Source organism: Talpa occidentalis, unplaced genomic scaffold, assembly GCF_014898055.3.
Source record: "Talpa occidentalis isolate TD23 unplaced genomic scaffold, MPIMG_talOcc4v2.1 talOcc4.14, whole genome shotgun sequence".
In the NCBI taxonomy this organism is placed as follows: domain Eukaryota; kingdom Metazoa; phylum Chordata; class Mammalia; order Eulipotyphla; family Talpidae; genus Talpa; species Talpa occidentalis.
The window spans coordinates 52170894-52188018 of NW_023601433.1; the positions used below are offsets into that span (position 1 = coordinate 52170894).

At 42.1% G+C, this 17125-nt stretch overlaps 1 protein-coding gene across 1 annotated transcript in view; it reads right to left on the bottom strand.

Annotated features, from left to right (window-relative positions):
• ADARB2 (adenosine deaminase RNA specific B2 (inactive)) overlaps positions 1-16714 on the bottom strand; it is a 216886-nt gene extending 200172 nt beyond the window's left edge. The window contains exons 1-2 of the mRNA XM_054695055.1: positions 16660-16714; positions 34-192 (exon numbers count right to left, since the gene is read on the bottom strand). The gene's annotated coding sequence lies outside the window, so the exon portion shown is untranslated. The remainder of the gene's footprint in view (positions 1-33; positions 193-16659) is intronic.
• Between the last annotated feature and the right edge of the window lie 411 nt (positions 16715-17125).

Sequence of the window (17125 nt, forward strand, 5' to 3'; positions counted from 1 at the left end):
GGGAAAAATTAAACAGGTAAAAACACCATTCACCTTTTTGGGGGATATTACAGTTCAAAGTCAGACTGTGTGAAGTGTCTCTCATCACGTACAGCCCCTGCTCCCTACAGTAAAATCCAGTCCTTCGATGGACTCTCTCCTCTCTGCTTGTCAAGACTGATCTATGCAGATCAATGTTGAGGTTTAGTCCCGCTGGAAGGGAACAGAAAGGCAGGGATGAAGGACAAATGTGAATTTATTAGATTAATGCCTCTGGTGTCATGGAACAGGATATGAAATCAAAAATAATAAAGTATGTGCCTACTCTTCTACTTTCCAGACAAAATTGGACAAGTTATTTAATCTCTTTCAACCTTTGTTTCATCATTTCTGGAATGGAAATAATACTATTATCACTTTATTTTAATTTTCATTATTGCCTCAGATCATTGTTGTGACATTAGCAAAGGACATTGCAAACTGCTCAAATAGTGTACAAATTGTAAATATATCAGCCAATCTTTGTTGGGCAGTTACAATGCATAAGTTACTGTTCTAAGGACTTTACATGTATTAATTTAATCTATACAGCAGTCTTATGAGGTAGATATTATTATTATTATTATTATTACCACTACTTTACAAATGAGAAAACTGAAGCTGAGATATTAGGCAGTGGGAGGAAGTGCCGAGGTCCAAACAAGGTGGACTGGATGAGTGTGTGTCCAGCAGCTGTGATGCAGGGGACAGTCCTGGGGGTTCAGTCAGAGGACAAGGGTTCATGTTTGCTCTGCCAGGTGACAGCTGTGCTTTTAGGGGCAGTCCCTTGAACTTGCTGAGCTAGAGTTCCTAATTGGGTAATAAAACAAAATTAATAATTTTGATCTAATGAGTGTTTCCTTTCTTATGGATTTTCATCATACTTTTCTTTCTTTCTTTCTTTTTTTAATTCCCTAATACTCCTTTCTAAGTGCTTGACTTGTGCAACCAGGGAGGGTTAATTATCTTAGGGCTAAACCTATGCAATCGTCAAATTTTCTATTTCATTCTTCTTTTTAATTTGCTTATAGCACTTGGTTTCTTGAAACTCATGACTTCATTAGGGAAATATTTTGAAAATTGATTGTTTCATCACTTAATTATAGAACATGAATGGATGTTCTTAGCTAATTAAAGCTGTGGGTAAGAGTTTCATTATAATTTTATATGCCAGATTTACTTTCAGCATCTTCATGGCGGGAGTGAATTAGGTATCTGGAGGAAAAGGTCAGTAGACACTGTGTAGAACCCTGTTCTGAATTTTGTATACCAGGAAGGGGAAATCTTTACCTTCGATGTTAGGGAGTGGGACAGTTGTTCTGCCTTTACAAATATTTGGGACTATCCTGGAAAAAAAATCTCATAACTTCTTTGGGTTTTAGTTTTCTTTTTCATACCATCTTTCCAGAAAATGTTTTGAGGATGAAATGAGTATCAGGGTTTTCTGCTTGGAGCTGCCATGAAAGGGGTCCCACCGGACAGAGCAATACACAGCAGGGGTCTATGTCTCCTCTGGATGTTTTCCCACCTGGACACAATGCCTGGGATCATTGGGGCTATCTTCAGCTCAGGAGGGACTCTGTCCCGAGAATAAAGTCCATGTAATGAGGGAAATGTATGTCGCCTGGCCCTTGGCACACTGAGCTGTCCAGGTAGCCATTCATATTCTCACTATTTCTACACACAGGAGGCAATACATTAAGTGTTTCAGCAATGGAATAGGGTTTTTATTGCAGGGAACTTAAAGGAGCCTGCCCAGGACAGTACCCTATTCAAAGTCCCATTGATCACATAGTCAAGCAAGTGGGGAAAGAAAGATGTAAGTTAATACTCATTTTTGGACACAGAGGGCCTAATGTTCTGGGAAGACACATGCGTTCCTGGCTCAAGGGCTGGAACCATGACTGAAGGCCTTTCCTTCTCACAGCATGGATTCTTGGATCTTGTGGCCCCACAAATCATGGGAAACACAGGGGTAATGTGGCTGGCCAAGGATGGATGCCAGCTGGGATACTGGGCCTTTCCAGCAGGTGTGTCTTGCAGAATGAGCTGGAGCTGGTCAAAAAAAGAGTAAGCTGTTTCTTAACAAGGAAAACCTTAAAGTGAACTAGGTGTTAATTCAGAGCTCTCCATCAGGGAGCATGAGGGCCACCAGGGTCACAAAATGTGGCTCTGGATATGCTGTACTAGTTTGAATATAGGTCCCTGAATTTCATTTTAATTGATCTGAAGATTTGGAGTCCGAAATTTTTAAAATCATCTTTCCCAAGTAATTCTAAGATGCAGTCAGGGCTGAGAATGAGGGCTAAGGTCTCAGCACCCATCCCTGTAGCAACCAGATTTCCTGGACCAATTTGGCCAGAAGAATCCACACTGCAGATGCTGCTTGCGCTCTCTTGGAGGGCACATTCCACCTACATATTTGAGTCTTATTCTTATTCTGAGTAGATAAATTTATATAATTTAAGACTCTGTTCCCTGAATGAGATGGGGGTGATAAGCATGTAACTGGGGTGAAATGGACTTGGGGAGGCAGCAGAGAAAGCTCAAGGGAATATGACATTTGCAGACTGGTTTGGGCCGTGCCCCAGAAAAGGGAAGTTCTGAGTGTCCAGAGTCTCTTAGTGAAGGATCCCAGGAGACCATGTACTCCCGCCACTCCTGCCCCCAGATGCACAAAGGCCATCAGGTCCAGGGGTCTTAGCTCTCCAGGGCCCCTGTTGGATAGAGTGATAGGAAGAAAATCTTCTAACTTCCACCCTGCAGTATTCACAAGGAGGGTGTGGCCAGCAGACCCTGGAAACACTTTCCTGAGATGTGCATCAAATTGACCCAACCTCAAAGATGCCTGAAAACTGGGAGATTTATACCTTCAACTCAGATTTCATATCAGAAAGATACACTAATGATTATGCCATTAGGACTACTAGAAGCCCCACTTTACTTCCAGTTGATTGCAAAAATTATTTTCTTAGTGAGGAAGACAGCTTAATTGTAGAAAGTAAGAATCAAGCTGTTCAGTTTACCAGTTGGCTTTTCACTTTGTTCTCCTATTTTAAGAAATCTAGAGTCTATCCTTTGAGCTCTGAAAAGTAAGATGAACACAATAGGAATGTAATTTGTCAAAGAACATGAAACATCAGAGACACAATGCCAGCTCTGTTTATTCTAGCTAGTTAGACTTCTTTTCCAGGTGAATTTTATGTGCCACTGGACCCAGCATGAGCAATTATTAGCCTCATAGGGAAACTACATGCTTCACTTAAAAACAAAAGTACAACGGAAAGAAATCCAATAAAACACCAAACAGGAAATGAATGGTGGTATCCCCACTATACAAATAAATTGCATCCCAGAAAGGCAGGCAGCTTGCTTTAGTTCACGTAGTGGGGACCAAGGGAGGGGTGGGTAAGCTGCACATAAAAGGAATATCTTCAGGCTTTTATTAAGAGGCAGAATGGCAATAAGTAATGGAAATATTCTAGGAGCTCCATAGGCTTCCAATTTCTAACCACTCAGAAGCTCCTGCTCAGCTCACCAACCACTCCAGACCCAGCTCTGGATCTCCTGGTACCCCAGGCCTTCCTAAGACATGTCCATAATGATAATACGCCTTGTGCCCCCACCACAGTGCAGTCACACAGCCTGCCCTGGCCCACAACACTCTGGGAAGGCTGGTTTTGGTGAGAAGAAGACTTTCAATTTATGTGTGTCCCTTGCACCAAGTTCAAGGATAGTGGTTTTGACTTTTGACAGCTGGCTTTGTCTTTGACCTCTTTGTCAGTCTGGGAAAAATAATGGCTATCTCTTCTGAGGACCCTCTTTTCTTTATTTCTGGGGACAAGCTGCTCCTATACTGTTATCATGGCTGGGCACTTGCACATGCTTATGGGATGTTTTGTCCCCACTCACAGCCCCCTTTTGGCCAGTATCGCTTCATTTCCTATTTTTCCTGTGGGGATCCTGTACTTCTTTGCACTTGATAGCCACCCTTTATCAATCTATCGTATTCAGTTACTTTCCTCCTCTGTGTTAAAACACTTTCAGTTTATCCTTAAAGAAAAAAAAAATTGAAAAGTCACATATCAATTGATCTGATCACTTTTTTTCTCCTCCCAATTCCAAATTTCTCCTGTGACTTCTGTCTCTTCTCATTTAACTCCTGCCTTGATTCTCTACATTAACAGATCAAACAGCTTTATGAAGGATTCTTAGAGCAAAAAGCAGAGAATCAATCAAAGAGAATTCCCAAGGGAGATGTCTAATAGCACACACATAAAATTTTATGTAAGCCCCAGAGCATCAGGCCCTTGTAGCAGAAATTAAAGGTATTATAGAGAATGAGGAGACTTCTTAGTGACCTAGCCCTGGGTGCTTTGTGCAAAGTAGTTCCTGCAAGATTGAAATATAGTCAGTATCTCCAGGTCCAATTTATTTCTATTAGGCACTCAGTGGCCAATTTAAGAACTTTATGGATACCTAATTTGGGTAAACCCTTAACTATTAAACTCCAATAATGTCATCATTTCACTGAGTAGAAAAGAAAACACGTGGATGAGTTCAGTTAGCCAAGGGTGTGGATGTGGTGGTCTCTGCATTCTAATTGTGCCTCAATGACCTTGATGGATGACTTCAGCCAGGGTGGAGTCCCAGGGTTGAAATGACTGCCCTGGGTGTGGACAGGGCTTTCAGGAGAGAGCTATCACGGAACCTGACCTGTAGGACACCCAGGCAAGGACAGCAGAGAAGGGAGCCTGTTACCGTCGTGAGCAAGCACAGCCTGCAAGCATGGCCTTCAGCCTGATAAAAATCCATAGCTTTTCTGTCATTAACTTTGGTGATAAATTGTCTTCTTTTATGCAATTACTGTCCTGTATGTAAAAGACTTTCACAATCTTTGAAAAATTATTAAGGTTTGTGCCTAACTTGTTTTCCACTACCTCAGGGCTGGGATGCTATTTTCTTTATGATTGTGCTTGCATTTTGGTGCACTTAGAAGAAGCATGGGCACAAAGAAGCTAATCTCTGCCTCCAGCCTAACCCCTATGCAATTATCTAGACCATGGAGCTTGCTTTGGTCTCTCAGAATATACCTCTAATCCCAGTCAGAGACCACTCCATCTTCTTTGACCTATTCCCCCCTCCAGCTTATTATATTTATTGTGGTAAAAATATATACTCTCACACCCACCTTTCATCAGTGCCCCAAAGATCCTCACCATGTTTCACTGGGATCCTTGCCTCCCCTACTCCCACTCCACCACCCTCCCCCTCTGGTTGCCTCAGTTTTATAGTCAGGTATTAAGAGTTTATCACTGGTTTAGTTTTGATGGACCCTTTATTATGTTTCTCTATATTCCACATATAAGCGAGACCACTGGGTATTTGTCTTTCCCCTTCTGACTTTTTTTTTAAAGATTTATTTATTTATACAAGAGCTGGGGTATAGGCCAGAGGCACTGGAGGGTGAGAGGATTCACCAGAGACAGGGTGGGGAGCAGAATAGGCAGATGGACTGAAAGCACTGCTGAGAGGAACAATGGGCGAGACAGGAGAGGTCTGCTGTGCCATGTGGGAATCCCCCTGGCTGGCTGGGGATTGAACCTGCGCTGCAGAAGCTGCAGACAGCCCCGCAGCACTGAGCTCAACCCACTGAGCCACTGGGGAGGCCCTCCTTCTGACTTCTTTTGATTTACATTTTTCTTCCCAGTTCCACCTGTGTGGTTGTAAACGTCAAGAATTCATCATTTTATATAGGTGAGTAGTATTCACTATATACAACATCTTTCTGATCCTTGGGTTCTTGGCTACTGACACTACTTTTATTGGATACGTCTAGTTCTTCCCTGGCTGAGTTTCGTCACAAAGGGGACTAAACAAGTATGGGCTGTCATTCAGCACTATTTACATTAGTTAAGAGTTTGAAATAACTTAAATACCCATTGATAGATGAATGGATTAAAAAATATGGTATATGTACACAATGGAATTCTACTCAGCTATTAAAAAATGGTAAAATCTTACCGTTTGCAACAACATGGTTGATACTGGTGTCATTATATTAAATAAAATAAATGAGAAAGAGAAAGACAAATGCTGTGATTTCACCTCTATGTGGAATGGAAGATAAGGAAACAAACAAAAGAAAAGAAAAATGTGCTTAGACATAGAGAACAGATTGAGGGTTATTAGAGGGGGGACGGATGGGTGAAACAGGTAAAGGGTGTGAATTGGATGGTAATAGATGGAAACTAGACTTTTGGCAGTGATCATGATATAGTGTATATACATACCAAACTATACTTCTAGTTCTTGAAGCCCATACAATCCTATAAATCAATATTACTTTCATAATATTTAAAAAAGATTTCTTTATTTATGCATACAAGTACTGGGGTACAGGCCAGAGGTGTGGGGGTGAGAGGATTCACCAGAGACAGAGTGGGGAACAGAACAGGCAGATTGACCGAAGTACACTGCTGAGGGGAGAAGCGGCCAAGTCAGGAGAGGTCTGCTGCAACATGTGGGTTGCTCCCTGCCTGGCCAGGGATCGAACTGGTGCTGCAGTGGCTATTGATAGTGCTGAGACTTAAACCCTTGCTTGCAGCACCAGGGAGGCCCTTTAATAATTTTTAAAAATGGACTATCTTAAATTTTTATCCCCAAAGTAAATTTTGAGGAGAGGATCTGAGTTCAGGAAAATTTATTCTGGAAATAATACCTGGGAGTCTTGAAAGGTTGGTGGGGAAGGGAGATGGAGAAGGAGGGATGGAGCTGATATGTGGGCACGGTCCCCGGGTCTTCACCATGCCCCTCCTCCCAGGGGGTACCTGAGAGATGGCACAGAACTTGCTCAGTTGTTCAAAAGTGGGGAGTTATCTGTCACTCCACACTCTGTTGGTTGAGTGGTGCTGGACTGAGGCATCCCTGAGCCTATAGCTTGTCTGTCTGAGAGAGTCAGATAGAGTTCAGACAGAGTGAAATGTTCTTATAAAGAAGGTACTGAGTGTCTGCCAATGTTCTCATGTGTGCTTAGTAAAAGCAAAAATAAGGAAATTTGTCTTCAAATAAGATTAGGAAAATGACAATAGGAAAATGACAATTAGGAAAATGACAACCTTATGGAGAGTCACATTTTCTTATTGAAGAATGAGAAGCCCTATCAGAAGGAAAAAGAAACCTCATCTGTTTACCTTTATTTAACTAATATTTTTCTGAAAAATGTCCATGATAAAACACTTTTTACTCAGGTGACAATTACTAATATTGCATGCAACATTTATAAATGATAAACTAGGACAGAAGGTATATGTGCAAGTATTTATCACTCTCTTAACAGCATGATAAAGGTATAAGTGACCTCCACCCTTTCTTTTATGAACCCTGGCAGAGGACATATCAATTGGGACTCATCAGGAAGGCTCATCCTTTAGGAATGAAAACACCAAATGTGAACATTGAATGAATAAGGTCAGTTACACCAGTGCCCCAACTTCATTGCTCACAAGGCCGACAAGGTTTATAGTCTGAGTGGAATCACAGTGGATTCCTGGGTCCATGTGCAGACTGGAAGCCATGAGTGTGCTAGAAGGAGGCACATGCACATAAGAGGAAATTCCTAACGAGAAGGGGACACTTGTGCCTGACAAGGGAGCTGCAAATATGAATGAATAGCCCAGTGGACACACGATCATTGCAGGAGTACCTACTGCAGAATCAGGGCCCTTGCCTCTGTCCTAGGTGAGCAAGATGGGAAATGTTGGCATTTTGTTTATAGACGTAAGGAGAGGAATGACCCTGGGTATTGTTTTTAGAAAGAGGTCATAGACAATCTAAGCTGTTTGTTATTGGACAGATACAAATGGCTACTAAGCACAAAGAATATGTGCACCATCACTAACCATTAGGAAATTCAAATCAAAACTACATGAGATGTCACTATGCATTTATTAAGATAGTTACTGTCAGCAAAAGAAAATAATAAGTATTGTGAGACTGTAGAGAAATTGGAATCCTGTGCTATGCTGTTGGGAATGTAAAATAATGCAGCTGCTATGGAAAATGGTATGGTATTCCTCAAAAAAGGAAATATAGAATGACCATATTACTCACAAACTCACTTGTGTGTAAGTATTCAACAGAACTGGGAACAAGGATTTTAAGAGGCATTTGTTCACTGAAGTTAATAGCAGTATTAGTCACAATAGTCAAAGGCAGTATTATTCACAACAGATAACCTCACCATCCATCAATGATGAATGGGTAAAGAAAAATGTGGTATATTTTGGAGGAATATTATTCTGCCTTAAAAACAAGGAGCTCTGACTTATTCTACACTTGGGATAAAATGTGCAGACATTATTCTAAATGAAGTAAACCAGTCACAGAAGGAAAAATACTGTATTATTCTCCTTATATGAGCTACTTACTATAGCCATGAGGTACTTAGAACAAAAGTAGAAAGAATAGTAGTTGCCAGGTTTGGAAGGAAGGGAACGGGAGTTATTGTTTAATGGCTATAGGGTTTCAGCTTGTGAGGATAAGAGTCGTGGGCATGGCTGGTTTGTGATTGCTGCACGGCCATGAATGTACTTAATGCTTTGTTTAACTGGACACTAAGAAATAGTTAAGTCAAATTTCGTGTTATGGGTATTTCACTATAATTTAAAGGAGATAGAGAGAGAGAGAGAGAGAGAGAGAGAGGGAGAGAGAGAAGTCTTGTCAGGTTAACCTATAAGAACAAATTTCTTATCTTCTGATATTCAGCAGGAATTCAGACAGTTGCTAAATTTGTGACTATTTGACTGACAAGTGTACTGTTTGAATGTCGACCAGAAGGGGGAAATTTCTAAATGAGTTTCATCACACAGGAGATACTAGATTACTAAAACCAGCATGGGAATCAAGTTGATTGGGGCTTTTTTTTTTTCCTTCATGGAAAGAGTGACTATATTGTCACCGAACTATGTGATTTTTCACAGGTAAAATTTATTTACAAGTAAATTCCCAGTCTTGCCTACATATACAAGTAGTCAACAGATGTTTGTTAGTTAGGACGGCAGGTGAAGGGAAGGCTATTCGTTAAAGAGCAGCTGCTCCCTGTTCTTTTGCCAGATGCAAATCAAACACCACCTGGAAGAAGTTTAATCATTTGATATGTATTTAAAATAGTCATTCTCTGAATTTAAAATGTTAATGTATAATGTTTATGATGAGCAAAATAATTAGGAAATATAGATTTACTCACTTAGGGTGCCAGGTAATTCTGACTATGATAATATTGAATTACTTGTGTATCTGTGGATTAAGCAGCTAGACCTGAGTCAACACAAATGAAAAAAATTAACTAAAACAGAAGCAGCAATTGAATGATAATGCATAGATAAAAGCAATTTGAGATTTCTTCATGGAAAGCTATGCTCTGGTCAGAGCTAACATTATGTTTGGTGTATTGCCTCCTTATCGTCTAAAAAAGGTTTAATGTGGTGAATCCAATTCTTTCATAATATCAGAAAAGCTTTTTTGTCGGGAGTGTTGATGTTTTAAAAAATTAACATTCTCACTACTACTATTTTTAGGGAGTCAAGCCATTTTGATTGCAATTTCTGAAATCCTTAATGGATACAAAATCATTTCTCAATCATCAACTACAGATTTATTCTTTATGTAAAGAGATTGCAAAAAGAGAACAATTTTTGCATATGAGAACTATGCCTCTTCTCAGTCATTATTACACAAACATATTACATATTAATGCAAAAGAAATGACATCTGAAAGAATTCTTTTTTCTTAAGCATGTGTCACATAATGGGTTGTAGCCCTTTATAAGTCATTCATTAGTGAGTGGTTGCAAAGTTTCATTCATACCAGGTGTTCAGGCGGACTGGGCACAGTGCAATTCTCTGATCCCATGCAGACGGGTAAAGAGTGTCACAGTCCTCAGTAGTTTTGCAGGTATCTGTTTTTATTTGGGGTTCAGCTATAGCTATATATAGACAGGCAGGGTGCTTTTTAGACTTATCTACTAGGCAGCCTCCCAGACCCCCAGCAAGTTCTTCTCTCTATCTGGCTCTCTTGGCGTTCTCTGCTTCTGCTTCGGCTTCTCCTTCAGTTTGCTGTGCTGGCTGGGGCTGCTGGCGTCCCCGTGACGCCGCCCTTAAAAGCACATCTTAGCTCAGCTGAATCCCATCTACTATGCCCACACCCTATTCCAGGTGCCCGCCATCAGGCATGCATTCAGGACAAGGATCCTCATCTATCCTGATGGCGGAAGGGCAGAAAAGCCTGACATTTTTCTTACCCTACAGTCACCCCCTCAGGGTTTCTGCCATACATCTATACATATATTACAATTTTTAAGCAAACAACAATGCAGCCATGGCCCACAAAAGCAATACATCAAATATACAAAATCATATAACAAAATACAACAGAACACAAATAAGTCCAGGCAGGGCACCACCAAGTGCAAAAGACAATTATTGGTACCAGCAGATGAGCCACCAAATCTGCTGCCGAAGGCACTGCTATACGAGGAGGGGAATCACTCACGGCATCTACTATAACATACCAGGAGCCGTCAGGCTTCCTGGCCTTCTCTGGCTGTAGTCTAGGCTACAAGGCCCACAGCATCCACCCCCAGGATGCACTAGCTCTGGGATTGGCAATTTTATTCTGTTGGGGTAATCACCACCCTCAGGGTTTCTGTCTGCGGTCGCTCCAAACTCGGCCTTCACGGCCACCCATGCGACTCACAGACCCTGCACTCAAGCCAACCACTGCAATCACATGGGTCGGGGATCCAAACTCTGCATTCGGCTTGGCTCCACCCCAAGCCACATTCCCCACCCGTCCCCCAAGACAGGTTCCTCAGCTCCTCACCCTCACTCAAGAATGAGCAGGGCATTCACCCACAGGTGATTTTACGAGACTCACAGTGCTTCAGCATACCCAGGCTGCTTAACAGCCGCTTAGCTTTCAACTTAGCATCAGCACCAGCTTTGCTGCCTTAGTTGGCTTTCTCCTCCACCTGGCTGCTGGGCATGCACAGGCTGCTTTTGGCCATCAGCCCACTGGCCACCCCCAGATTCTCAAAAAAAACATAACCTGCCAAGGTCCTCCGCCTTCTGGCGGGATTGTCAGTCCAAGGATCATCAGTTCATCAGTCTATCAGTCAAGTCCATTGGCTCTCTGCGTCAGCAACGGCCTGCTGCCTCAGGGTTCATTGGCTGGTCCTTTTCCGGTGTCGTTGGCTGGCCTATCCGGTGTCTTGGCTGGTCCTTTCGGGCGTCTCCTTCACGCCAGGTCTCATCTGTAGCTCTGGACGTATCCATCTTCTATACCGCCATGGCGCCTCAGCGTCGTCACAGCCAGTCTTTTACTCCTTAGTCCCTCAGGTCTTGGAGGGCTCCAATACCCGTCTGCATGGATCTTGCCGACTTACGCCAATTGTAGGGCCGACTGGGCACAGTGCAGGTTCTCTGATCCCATGCAGACCGGTAAAGGAGGAGTCAGAGTCCTCAGTAGTTTTGCAGGTTTTATTTGGGGTTCACCAGGCATATGGCAGCAGGGGTGCTGCTGGGACTGGGAGGCTGGCAGGCCTCCCAGCCCCCAGCAAGTCTTCACTCTATCTGGGCTCATCTGGCGTTCTTGCTTCTGCTTCGGCTTCTCCTTCAGGTTCTGCTGCTCTGGCTGGGGCTGCTGGCGTCCCCCCGTGACGCCGCCCTTAAAGCACAAGTTTAGCTCAGCTGAATGCCCATCTACCTATGCCCACACCCTTTCCAGGTGCCCGCCATCAGGCATGCATCTGACAAGGATCCATCATCTATCCTGATGGTTGAAGGGCAGAAAAGCCTGACATTTTCTTTACCCTACACCAGGATATTCAGAATAAATAATTTGATTATAATTATTTGTATGCCTTTTCCAGATGACCTAAATATAGTGTTCTACATACAACAAATATTTCAAACAAATGAAATGTATCTGTTATCGTTTTCTCTTACAGCTATAGCTATAAATTATAGACAGTCTAGAGACTATTTTTAGACCTTATCTACTAGTGAGAACAGAAACCATTATAATTCCAGGTCTCTGTATTAAGCAATATTAGACCAAACAAAACTAACCTTGCAGCTTTCTCCAGGAAATTCCTGATCCTGAAAGATAAGTTTGGCAACCAAGTAGCTTGCTTATAAACACCAACAACTTGCAAGAGAGGCTGAGGCCAGACCCTTGCAGGAAGGACACAGGGCAGGTTTTCTAATACAGCAGACCGGGTAAAGGAGGAGAGAGTCCTGGAGCCCTCAGTGGCTTTTGCAGGCTTTTAATTTAGATTTACCAGGCACATGGCAAGCAGGGGTGCTGGGGGGCCGGAAGGCTGGCATCCCTCTCAGCCCCCAGCAAGTCTTCACTCTATCTGCTCTCCTGCCTTCTCTCTGCTTCTCTGCTCCTCCGTTCATTCTGCTTCTTCTCTGCTTCTGCTGGCGTCCCCGTGACGCCGCCCATAAAAGCCCAGTCTCGCCCAGGTGAATCCCATCTACCTATGCCCACACCCTACTCCAGGTGCCCGCCATCAGGCATGCATTCAGGACCACAGGTTTCTGTCATCTATCCTAATGGCGGGAGGGCAGAAAAGCCTGATACTTTTTACCTTACCCTACACTAGTAAACTTAGCTTTGTCTAATCAATAGAACACTGGTGTAGGCTTGTGGTAATGATACAACAACTTTAACAGCAAGACTCAAGACATAAGAGGGTGGTAAAAAAAGATCACTTCCTTGCTTTTTTCCTTCCCTGAACATATACCCATGCAGTCTTTCACTTTTTGGGTAAAATGAAAGATCCAGACATCTTTAAGAAAAACACACCTTTGGACTGCCTTCTTAGTTCCTTTTCTTTCTTTTTTTTTTTTTGTTCTATTAAATAATAAATTTTATTTTTATATTCCCCCATACAACTGCACATGCCCCATTCTGACCCCAATCCCTCCCCTCCCGGCCCCAACCCCCCAAAAAGTGTCTCTGGAAAATGAATAACTATAAGAAAGTGAAAATCAAAATCAACAAAAAACTATGAACCAGAGACACTTAGTTCCTTTTCTTGAAAAGAGATTACATCTCATGATCTTCTAGAATAGGCTTTCACCCAAAACAATACAGTTTACTTGAATATAAAAAAACCAGCCAAAACTACAAAATTAAGAATTTTCTGAGCAGAAGAAATTAAAAAAAACAAATTGTAAAGATGTAAGACTTAACTTTCCAACAGAAAATAGCCATGGGAAGGGTTAGATTTGTGAAAATAAGCAATTATTAAGAGTGTTGCATTCATGGGCCTCCCTGCTGGTACAAGGGGTTAAGCCTCAGCACTACGAAGCTATCCGCAGCCACTGCAGCACGAGTTCAATCCCCAGCCAGGGAGCTACCCACATGGTGCAGCAGACCTCTCCTGTCTCACCTGCTGCTCCCCTCAGCAGTGTATTTTAGTCAATCTGCCGTTCTGTTCCCCACTCTGTCTTTGGTGAATCCTCTACCCCTCCGCACCTCTGGCCTGTACCCCAGCTTTTGTATGCATAAATAAAATAAATCTTAAAAAAAGAGTGTTGTTGTCATAAGCCAATTCTAAATTTCTTAGCAAAAAATTGGTAGTAATTTTTAGCAATTGTAACTTTGAGCTGACTTCTCATGTCAAGTTCCTTTTTTTTTTTTTTTTTTTTATGCTGCTGCTAAGCAGCTTCTTCCAGCTGGGCATGGAAGACACACTTCATTAACCCCCACACATAAAAGCATCTCATTGCCTCTTGGGGGCCTCTTACATTTCTCTCTCTCTCTCTCTCTCTCTCTCTCTCTCACACACACACACACACACACACACGCACACACACTTATACACGCATTTACGAATCTCTTCAAGTCTCCATAGGAAGAATGGCAAATGTCTACATTTAAATTTCTTGTGAATATTTTCACTTTGCAACTCACACCTCTGCTCCAAGTTGCCATTGCTATAAATCTGACTGCAGTGAATTACTAAGTTAATGGGTAAAAGTGCCATTGAAGAGTAAGCCTTTAGAATCTCACAGAGACCCATCTGATTTAACCCTGAGTCTATGAAACTAAGCTTTGTTTCTTTCTGTTATTAATTAAACACACATTTTCATTCATTTCTGGAAGTAATGAAGGACAGAGAAGCAAGAAGCCAGACCCCAACTCAAGAACTGATATTGATGTCCCAGGGGCAGCTCTCCCACTCGAACCTTGTTCTTTCTCAGCATTTCTGGTTTATGGCGTTGTTCCCTGTGCTCTGCTCTATGTATTTCTCCTCTGTGGACTTGGTTCCTCTGTTCCTCCTGCCTCCTTTATGGTCTACTTTTACTACATACTGTGGGATAAATTATGTTAACCTAATATGTTTAAGTCCTAACCCCTGGGGCCTCAGAATGAATTTGAAGTTTAGGTTTTTAAAGCGATGGTGAAGTGAAAACAAGGCTGTTAGGAGGACACTGCCCCCCCCCCCATTTAACTTGATTTTTGTCCTTATAAGGATGAGATGTGGACGCACAGGGAGATAGCAGATGTGTACACATGGGCAGAGAGGGAGAACAGTTGAAGACCAGTGAGAGGGGGCCATCTACATGACCATGAGAGAGACCTGAGGAGGAAGTGGCCTTGTCCACACCTGGATCTCAGACTTTCAGTCCCCAGAAGGTGAGAATGAATATCTTTTGTTTAAATGGCCTAGTCTGTGGTATTTGTTATAGCAGCCCGAGCTGACTAATACACTCCTGGAACATTTTCTGAATATATCACACTGAACACTGACCTCTCTCCTTTGCAAACAGTCAACAGTGGTTTTTTTTTTTTTTAATGTAACAATTTATTTATTTATTTTATACAAGAACTGGGGTAGAGGCCAGATGCATGGGAGGGTGAGAGGATTCACCAGAGACAGAGTGGGGAACAGAACAGGCAGATTGACGAAATACACTGCTGAGGGGAGCAGCAGGAGCGACAGGAGAGGTCTGCTGCACCATGTGGGACCCTTGCCGGCTGGCTGGGATCGAACTGGCACTGAGGATAGCTTCACAGCGTGGCGCTCAACTGCTTGTGCCACCAGGGGAGGCCCTGTCATCAGTGTTTTTTGGATGGTTTCTTCCCTCTTCACTAACCACTGAAGAGTTTCTCCGTCTCAGTGGCTCTCAGAGTGACAGATGCAGCAGCTTACCTTATCCCTTCCTAAAAATCCAGCTGCCCTCTCACCAACTCCCATTCCAGGCTCCGAGACACAAATATCCAGCTCACAAGGATCCCAATGCAAAGCTGTCCTCACCTTCACATTTTCTTCTGTCCCCTTACTCTGGCAGCAAATGATCTGTATACACTTAAATGTCTGAGGCGTTACCACCTAATAGAACCTCCTGGTGAAAGCTTTTGTAAAATGAACAACTATCTAGCAATCACACAATAACTACTTAATGTATAGTTTTTCAAATGTGATATTAGATTTGCTTAAAGGGAGGTAGACTCAATGCTCAGTGGACCAAGCAAGAAAAGGCAATTTTGTATACGAAACATGCTGACAGGTTTTATATCCAAATTTAAGTGCTAATTTGAACATTACATATTCTGTTGTTTTTTTAACTCTATTTTCTAGACAGAAGAAAGTGGTTATTTTTGATTCCACCAAATTTACTCCTTTAAAATCAGAATCTGCTACATGTCATCACTGGGGATATGAGCAAGTCATTTCAACAACAATTTTATACTTCAAACCTCAACAAAGAAATTTTATATCAATGACACGAAAAATGCCTCAAATCCGAATTATTTCTGTGCCAGAGTCACCCATTATAGCTCTAGCTTCCATGGGCCATTTTCCATTTCGAATATCTTGCCCTATTGTCTTTGTAAGTACACGTGTACTTGTCAGGCCAGCCGTCCTGATGTTTGGTTCAGAAAATATGGTCACTGTAATTATAGCTCTTCACAGGCTGGGGGAATGAGACTCCAACTCATAATCCTTGGAGCTGGATGATTTATTTCTCACCAAATGAGAATGGAAAAATTTCAAGGGCAATTTATCTAATTCTTTCCCTGGGTATAATTTTTAAAAAACAAATTTGCCCTGATGAGGAAATGTATGTTTTTAAGAGGGATTCTTTAAAGATATTGATCTCTGGTGCATTCCCTGGCCTCTGATAGACTTTTTAAATAATTGCCCCAATTAAACTACAAGGTGATTTTCTAAATCTTTTTTCCTTGAAGCAGCACAGGATGATTTTTAAGTTCTTTTACTATTTATTTGGCTGTCAGTTTTCTATGTTCCAGAGCAAAACTATTAAGGTTTCCTTTTAGCCTCTTTTCCCCACTTTTCATGGCATACCCCAACTTCCTCCTCCCATCACTACCTGCCTGCCCTCTGCGCCCATGTCCAGAATTGTGTCCTTCTCTTGGCTCTTCTAGCTTGACTAGCAGAGGACTTAATTAAGTCAAGGATTTAATTCTGTGTTAATATTTTGCTTTGGCTAAATGTCCCCAGAAAACATGTTAAAGTGGGAGCTTTAAGGGAAAAGGTAAACAGTGAGTAGTATGGGCTAAATGTTTGTGGTCCCTCAAAATTTTTATGTTGAAATCCTTACCCCAAGATGATGAGAAGCCATGAGCTTCCTTGATGGGATGAGTGTTCTAACTAGAGCCCAGAGAGCTCCCTCACCCCTCCCTGATCTGTGAAGTCACAGTGGAAAGACCTGTCTATGAACCAGAAAGCCAGTTCTCACTAGACACCAAATCTGCTGACCCCTTGATCTTGGATTTCCAGACTTCAGAACTGTAAGTAACAAATGGGTTGTTTATAAGCTGCCCAGTCTGTGGTATTCTGTTATAATAGCCCAGAGGGACTAAGATAGTGGTAATAGACATGATTATCTAATAAAAGTGAGCATGAATGTGTGGACTCAGAGCTTCTGCTGACTGCTGCATCTATGTCCTGAGCAGAGACTCAGAGGGATAATACTGATTTAAAGACTGGGATGTAGGCTTGTTGTCTAGAAATCACCCTTTGTATGTGTGTGTCTTTGTATGTATTTATATATAATAATGACTATA